Source organism: Tamandua tetradactyla, chromosome 25 (genome assembly GCF_023851605.1).
Source record: "Tamandua tetradactyla isolate mTamTet1 chromosome 25, mTamTet1.pri, whole genome shotgun sequence".
In the NCBI taxonomy this organism is placed as follows: Eukaryota; Metazoa; Chordata; class Mammalia; order Pilosa; family Myrmecophagidae; genus Tamandua; species Tamandua tetradactyla.
In genome coordinates, this window is record NC_135351.1 from 31,341,172 (window position 1) to 31,348,946 (window position 7,775).

Genomic DNA, 7,775 nt, shown 5'->3' on the forward strand with positions numbered 1-7,775 from the left:
CAATAGTGCATAAGGATTAAAGGACATGGCTTTTCTGGAGTACATCATGGCCTCAAACTGGCAAATTCCATCCTTTGGACCACCCCAAAAGACATGTTCTTTCCAAATGCAAATATATTCAGTCTATAACAATATCAGAATGCCTTAAATAATTTCAGTAACAATACAAACACAAAGTCAGAAACATTACAAAATCTTATCAAAGTCAGCTACAGCTCTGGCTCTGTTCCTGTAAAACTCAGAAAAAGTTTCTGCTGCCAATCTACAAAGGAGGAACAGTCATAAGGTATGTATTCCCATTTCCATAGGGAAGAATTGAAAGGAACATGGGTCACTGGACCCATACAGTTCTGGAAACTTACAGGGCGAATACAATTAGATTTCAAAGTCTGAGAGTCGGTCATCATTGGAACTTTAGAAAGCCACAGTCCCACCCTTTCCAGGGCGTACAGAGTGACCACCTCTGGATGCAACCTTGGGGGAGATTGAGGAGACCCCCTTTTTCTCAGTTCCACCCTCTCTAAGCATCGGGGCCACAACCAGGCTCTCTGCCATCTCCAGGACACTTGCTCAACCTCTCCAGAACGATGTGGTGGCAGCCAGGCTCTCCCCAAGGAATGTGCTCCACCCTCTCCAAGGCCTGCAGCACAACGTTTCCCAATCAGCAAGATGGAAAGCCCACCCTTTGCCTTCAGATCAAACTCACCTCCAAATGCTTGGCCCAAGTTTTCCTGGCTTCAGATCCTAGGTTCTGTGGTTCTGCCTTTGAAGTTATTTTTCCTCCAATTTGTCCCTTTTCTGTTCCTCTTAGTCCAGACTGGTATTGGTTCCATTTATACAGATCCCACCACACTCTTGTTGGCTTTCTATGCAATACACTGGTATCATGCCCATCAGACAAAAGCACTCTCCACAAATCCTTTTGGATAACTCAGTCTCCAATCCTGGCTTTTTCTGAAATGGTTGACTGGTTCCATGATTGGTCAAATCCTCACATCGGGCACTATTCTCTGAGGTCACCCTTTTTTGAAGCCCAGGACTTTCCAGACGATCAATTTCTTGTTTCTTTATTTCCAAGAATTCAGTTCTCAGCCATCTCTTTCCTGTCACATTTCACTATAAACTGTGAGGAGAAACTAGGCTGCACTTCCCACATTTAATTTGGAAATATCTTCTGCTAAATATCCAAGTTTGTGCCTTTAAAATCTGCCTTCTGAAAAAAAAATCTGCCTTCTATCTAAAACCGGCAGTCAGTTTTGCTAGATTCTTTACCACTTTAAAACAAGGATTACCTTTCTTCCAATTTGCATTAACACATACACCATTTCTGTCTAAGTCCTTTATCAGAAGTAAATCCACATTTCTACCCACTCTCTCTTCAAAGTATTCTAGGCCTTCTCTATCGAGCGCCTGACAACTCTTCCAGAACCATCCCCTTATTCATTTAAAAAGCCATTCCAATGTGTTTGGTATTTGCAAACTGCAGAACCCCCCTTCTCTGGTACCAAATCTGTTGTAGTTTGTAAGCTGGCAGAATGTGATATACTAGGAATGGAGCGGCTTTTAAAAAGGAGAATTTATTAACTTGCAAATTTACAGTTCTGAGGCCATGAAAATGTCCAAATTAAGGCAAGCCTATAAAAAAGTCCAAATTAAGGCATCCAGAGAAAGATACCTTGGTTCAAGAAGTCCAGTGACATTCAGAGTTTCTCTCTCAACTGGAAAGGCACATGGTGATGTCTGCTAGCTTTCCCTCCAGGTTTCTCCAACAGCTTCCCCACGGTGTTTCCTTTCTTCATCTCCAGCAGTCTCTGGCTGTGTAGGCTCTGTTGGCTCTGGTAGCTCTAAAGCTTTTTCCAAAATGGTTCCCTCTAAAAGGGTTCTAGTAAGCAGCCCCACCTTCAATGGGTGAAGACATATCTCCATGGAAAGCATCTAATCAAAAGTTACCACCCACAATTGGGTGGGTCATATCTCCATGGAAACAATTAAAAAGATTCCACCCAGCAATAATGAATGAGGATTAAAGGACATGGCTTTTCTGGGGTACATAATAGCTTCAAGCCAGCACAAGGGGTGAAATAAATCGTGTAGACAGAAATACTAGTGGTCACTGAGAAGGAGGAGTAATGGGCATGGGATGTATGAGTTTTTTCTTTTTATTTCTTTTTCTGGAGTGATGCATATGTTCTAAAAATGATCATGGTGATGAATACACAATTATTTGATGATATTTTGAGGCATTGATTGTACACCATGTATGGACTGTATGAGTGTGAAGATTTCTCAATAAAAATATTTAAAAATAAAAATTATTATTATGCAAGGTGTTGTGTGTTGTATTCACAGATGTATGTTTGAAACTGTAGGAACCTAGAGTAAAGGTGATGAACTCCTTAACAGAGATAATAGAATTCTTAATCATTCCAATTATCATAACTTTGCAGTCTGCTGCTTATTTTAACTTCCTCAACTCTGTTCTTTTCCCCTCTTCTCTGCCTTTCTACATCTTTCTCATCCTTAATTATCCAGTTTAAGCCACACCATATATAAGAAATATTTGCTACTATCCACACCCCTACACATGCAGTGTCTTCCCTTCTCAGAATCTTTAGGGTATTCATGTCTCCACCGTACAACTTGTTTAGTACTTCATCTTTCAACATTCATCAAGCATTTACAATGTGCCTGGCATGTGAAATGTATTTTATTTAATTTTTTTCTATTTCTATGTGTGTTTTCTTAATTTCTTTTGAACTAGATTGCAAAGTCCTTGGGGGACATCGTACCTTTTTTTTTTTTTAATCCCTTATACCTGTGCAGCAAAATATAGATTTTCCAGGTATACTCCATACTGAGCAATTCAGCATCCCTAGGGGAAGGGCCCAGGAATCTAAGAAGGTTCCCACATGATGATTAGCTAGTGATCCCACACCTGAACTCAGTCCTTCTTGGAAACACTGCTGCACAATATCTGCCCAGTGCTTTACTTGTGTTAAGATTTTTCATAAAGTACATGCCCTTGGGTCCATCAGTAGTCAACTTGGTAAAATGCTTTGTAGAAGAACCTAAGATTGATATTTGCATTTTATAATTGTATAGTAGGGCTTTACCTCTAAATCCTGTTATCCCATTTTTCAATTAAGAAACCAGGTTCACTGTTCCCAAGGACTAATAAGACTCACAAACATTGACAAGCAAATCATGGTGCTAGTTTATTATATATTTAGTGGCAAGATGAGGGGCCCCAATGGTCAAGATATGGACTGAACCCAGAAACTAGGAAGGTAAAGAAGAGATTGTTGGGGCAAGAGGAAACCTATATGAAACTTTTGGGGAAGAAATCAGGTACACTAGCTGAAATTATTAACTGCTGGCTTTACATTGCCCTATTATGTTATAGAAGAGATTTATAAGGAATTCTCTCAAATTCTGAATAGGTAATTATAACAATCCAAGCTTATATTTTTCCTCACTGGAATGAGTACATGGTGTCTATGTTTCTGTCCTTTCATCTTGCAGTCCATCCTAGAAATAAACAACTTATTAATCTCCATAGTGTTTATCAAGTCATTCTGTTCAAGAACTTTCATTTGCTCCCCAGTGCCTAAAAGATAAACTCTACATTAATGAATATGACATTTATAGCTTTCTATAGTAAAGTGCAAATCTTTACCTCTAATTTCCTTACTCAAACTTTCAAATGAACTTTTTGCTTTTCCCACATCTGTATTCCTACAATTACCCATTTGTTCAACATGTTTCATGTTTGTAACTTTCTATTTCTCTCTTTCCTATCACCTAGTCAAAATCTGTCCATTCTTCAGAGTTTAGTTTTTAAATTACTCTTTCCCTGAACTTTGCAAGCCACTATGATCTTTCCCATTTCTGACTTTATGGAGCACATAATCATTTTTCTCTTTTGGTCTTATTTTTTGTATGACTTAGTTATAATTTAATCATATATAGCTTGTTAACATTTAATGTTGTCTTATATTTAAATGTAATGTTTTTAATTTAAGTTAACTTATTTTTACATTTAAATTTTAAACTGCTTTGAGGTAGATATCATGGAACAGTTGTATTCCACAAAGCAGGTATCTCATTGCCTTTACGTACAGTATATATACCCAGACATTTTTTGTGGAATAGAGAATGACTATTTCTATGATACAGTTTTTCATCTTCCTGCATAGTGATAGATTATTGTTTTTTCATCCATCAGGAGAGCTACTGAAACTAAAGAAGACCCTTTCCAAAGCAGAAGTATGTTTTCTCACAATATATTTTATCCTGCAATGGTAACAGAATCAAAGAAAGCTGCAGCTCAGAATCTTCAGACCTTAGAAGAGGATGAAGGACTTCTGATAGTGAAGTTGGAAGAGGAAGATTTTATCTAGAAGCAGGACACTGACAATTGCCTACAGAGAAGTGATCCCCTGAGGCAGGAGCTCTGCAGGCAACTTTTCAGGCAGTTCTGTTACCAGAATTCACCTGGACCCCAGGAGGTACTGAACTGCCCCCAGGAGCTCTGTTTTCAATGGCTAAAACCAGAGATTCACACCAAGGACCACATCTTGATCATCCTGCCAGTGGAATTTCAGGCCTGATTGTATGGAGAGTGGTGGGAAGGTAGCGACCATACTGGAAGTTTTTGGAGAGAGACACTAATGAAGCACCACTCCAGGTGCATAGAGGATGGGAGATGTAAGACTTCCTGAAGGGATGGATTATAACAATGGGAGGAGAGGACCTGAGACTGAATATCTGGTGAAACTTGCAGGGACTCTTAGTTCAGTGTGCATTTATGTCTCCTTTCTGTATCTGGTACCACAGACCATTTTACAATTGAATCGGACTAGATTTTTCCTTCCTCAGTTTTGTTTTCCTATTGCAGGTTCCTTTTGTGATTTTTTCTAAGATGTTTAATTCCTACAGGGATTCCCTCAAGAGCCCAGATATAATTTATTTTTCTCAGGTGCAGACCCATAGACATGGACAAGAAATATATAGGAGAAAAGTAGCACCTCTCTGACAAGTACTTAGTATCCACTTCTAGCCAGTGAAGACCAAGGCTCTTTGTGGTTCTTCAGAATCCAAGCTCCAACTGGATTGTGGTAAGGGTTAGGATTGCATGTAGTACATGTCGGTTGAAAAGCAGTAATGTGAATCTCCCTTTTCAGGTTAATCTTAGTAGGTATAAGTGATCCTTTCCTTTATTGTCAATGAAGAATATAGAACTTTTTTCTTATGGGTCATTGGCCAATTGGGGAAAAAAGAGATAATTTTGTCTTTATCTAGAATATTTCTCTTTTTACATTTTTTCTTTATCCTGAATATTTCAAAAGTATAGAATGTTTTTATATTATGATCAAATTAAAGGAAAGAAAAATGAAGGAGTTGATAAAATGTCAGAAAGAAAAGAGGCAAAAGAGGAAGTACATGTACAGTTAATAGAGAAGTACAAATAATGATTATAAAAAGAAAAAAGAGAGAGATAGATTCATGATGATACATTCAGAAATAGAATATTACAACAAAATCCATATTATTATCTTTGATATTATACTTTTGGTCTTATTAAGCTCTCATAATTTTACAGAAAGCTAGCCATAATTCTGGAGACTACATCTGTAGAACATTCAACTCTTCTAAAACACATCTGTTCAAAAGTTCATAGATTCATTGTCATTTGAGGTGTGAATGGTCCCGATGATAAGCCCAAGAATAAATTACAAAGTTACTTTTTAAAAAAAAATTATCACAAATTCTGCTCTCAGATTAGATACAGTATAGGTTCCTGAGAGATTAGACAGGATTTGTGAGGACTAGGTCATAAATAGGTCATAGAAACCAAGCTAGGGAGTTCATACTTGTAGAAGAAAAGAGATTAATGATTTCTGACTAGGGTGAGAGAGGATGATAGTGCTTAGTGACAATTAGTATGGTAAAGATATTGAGGTTGACTAGGAGAAGAAAATCTCAGAGACAATACAGCAGGGAGGCCATTTCAGTCATCTAGACAGGAGATAGTGAGTTTCTAGGTGATGATAGTCCCTGGGGACATTTAGCAAAACATGTTGACAGAACTGTTAGATAGATAAGCAGATGAAAAAGAAATAGACAGATAGATGGACTGATTGGATTAGATGGATTGATGATTGTTTTCTCCTCCGTCTACATATGATTTAGAGTTATTTATAGGTTTACTTTTCTCCCTGCCTCTATGTTGTTATTTGCTTTCTTTGAAGAGCCTCCTCTTCTCCATCTAAGCCTAATACTAGAAATGTATCATAGGCCCTGTGTTCAAAATTCATTCCCATTGGTCATATTATATAATTCTTTCTCCATGTTCTGTCTTCTCCTTCATTCTTATTGGTGTTAATCTTCTTCCCAATCTCTTCTCTTTTATCTACTCATTCCTGGATGTCCTTCCATTACTCTGTTAACCCTTGCGTGCATTATTTACTTTTACCAAATTTTTTTTCTTTTGCGTCCTTGTTCATCACTCTTCTCTTTTTAAAGGCCATCTTTTCAGACTTGCTAAATCAAGTACCAGGATGTAACTATCTTGAATGTACCCCAACCTTTTATTTTCTTCCAGCTTAGCAAATAGGTAATATTTGCCTCTTTTTTGTCACTTGATAATGTGATTGAAAACAATGGATATTTGCCAAAGCTGGATATTTATGAAAAAAGAGAATCACAAAGAATTATATCATTATACTCTTAGGATACATGTCAGAAGGATTTGATGAGCTTCAAGACACCAGTAAGCCCAAAGGCAGGATAAAGAAGCAGTGGGAAAAGGAACCAGGGGACTCTCAGAGACTATCTCCTGCCCAAGATGGATGTTTTGGTAAAATTCTCATGCACAAAAATTTCCTCACAGGTGAACAAAATAAGCCATGATGGATGTTTTGAAAGTTTAAGTATGAACTCAGATATCCTTATACACAACTGGTCTTATAAACACAGTACCTATGATCAAAGCTCCGAATGGAATTCAGATCATATTGGGTATCAAAGAATTTATGCTGGAGAAAAATTTCACCAATTCAGGAAATCTCTGAAGAGACCAAACCTTATTAAAAATGCAGTAATTTTCAGTGGAGAGAAAACCCATCAGAGTAATGAATGTGGGAAAGCTTTCAGGTACAGCTCAAAGCTTATTAGGCATCATAGAATCCTTACTGGAGAAAGACTCTATGAATGTGTGAGTGTGGGAAAGGCTTTGGGGGAAGCTCTAGCTCTAGCTCTCACTAGACATCAGAGAATTCACACTCTGAAAGACTCTTTGAATGCAAAGAATGTGGGAGAGCATTCAGCTTGAACTCAAATCTTATCCTGCATCACAGAATTCAGATTAAAGTGAAACCCTATGTATACAGTGAATGTGGGAAATGAACTCACATCTTTTTTGACACCTGAGAACGCACACTGGAGAGAAAACTTATGAATGTAATGAGTGAGAGAGCTTTAGTCAGAGCTCACACCATAATCAACATCAAAGAATTCACATGAGGGAATATCTATTGATGTAAGGACCTTAAATTCATACAGAAATGCTAAGGAAGTAGCTAAATGTGAAAAACATTGAATAAAAACATAAATATTGGGTGAGATCAATGAGTGCAACACTAGTATCTCTTCTCTTTGTTTTTCTCAGGTTGCTGGTCAATGTATTGTCCTCAGGTGTGTGTGTGGTTTCTGTGAGACTGGTACTGTGTTTTTACTTTCACTGATTGCTAAAGTCAAACCAAAAGAGCAGAATT

The 7,775-nt window shown here is 37.6% G+C and overlaps 1 pseudogene; it reads left to right on the forward strand.

The window, feature by feature from the left end:
* Nucleotides 1-4,298: 4,298 nt before the first annotated feature.
* LOC143669288 (zinc finger protein 165-like) lies at nt 4,299-7,544 on the forward strand (annotated as a pseudogene).
* The last annotated feature ends 231 nt before the right edge of the window (nt 7,545-7,775 follow it).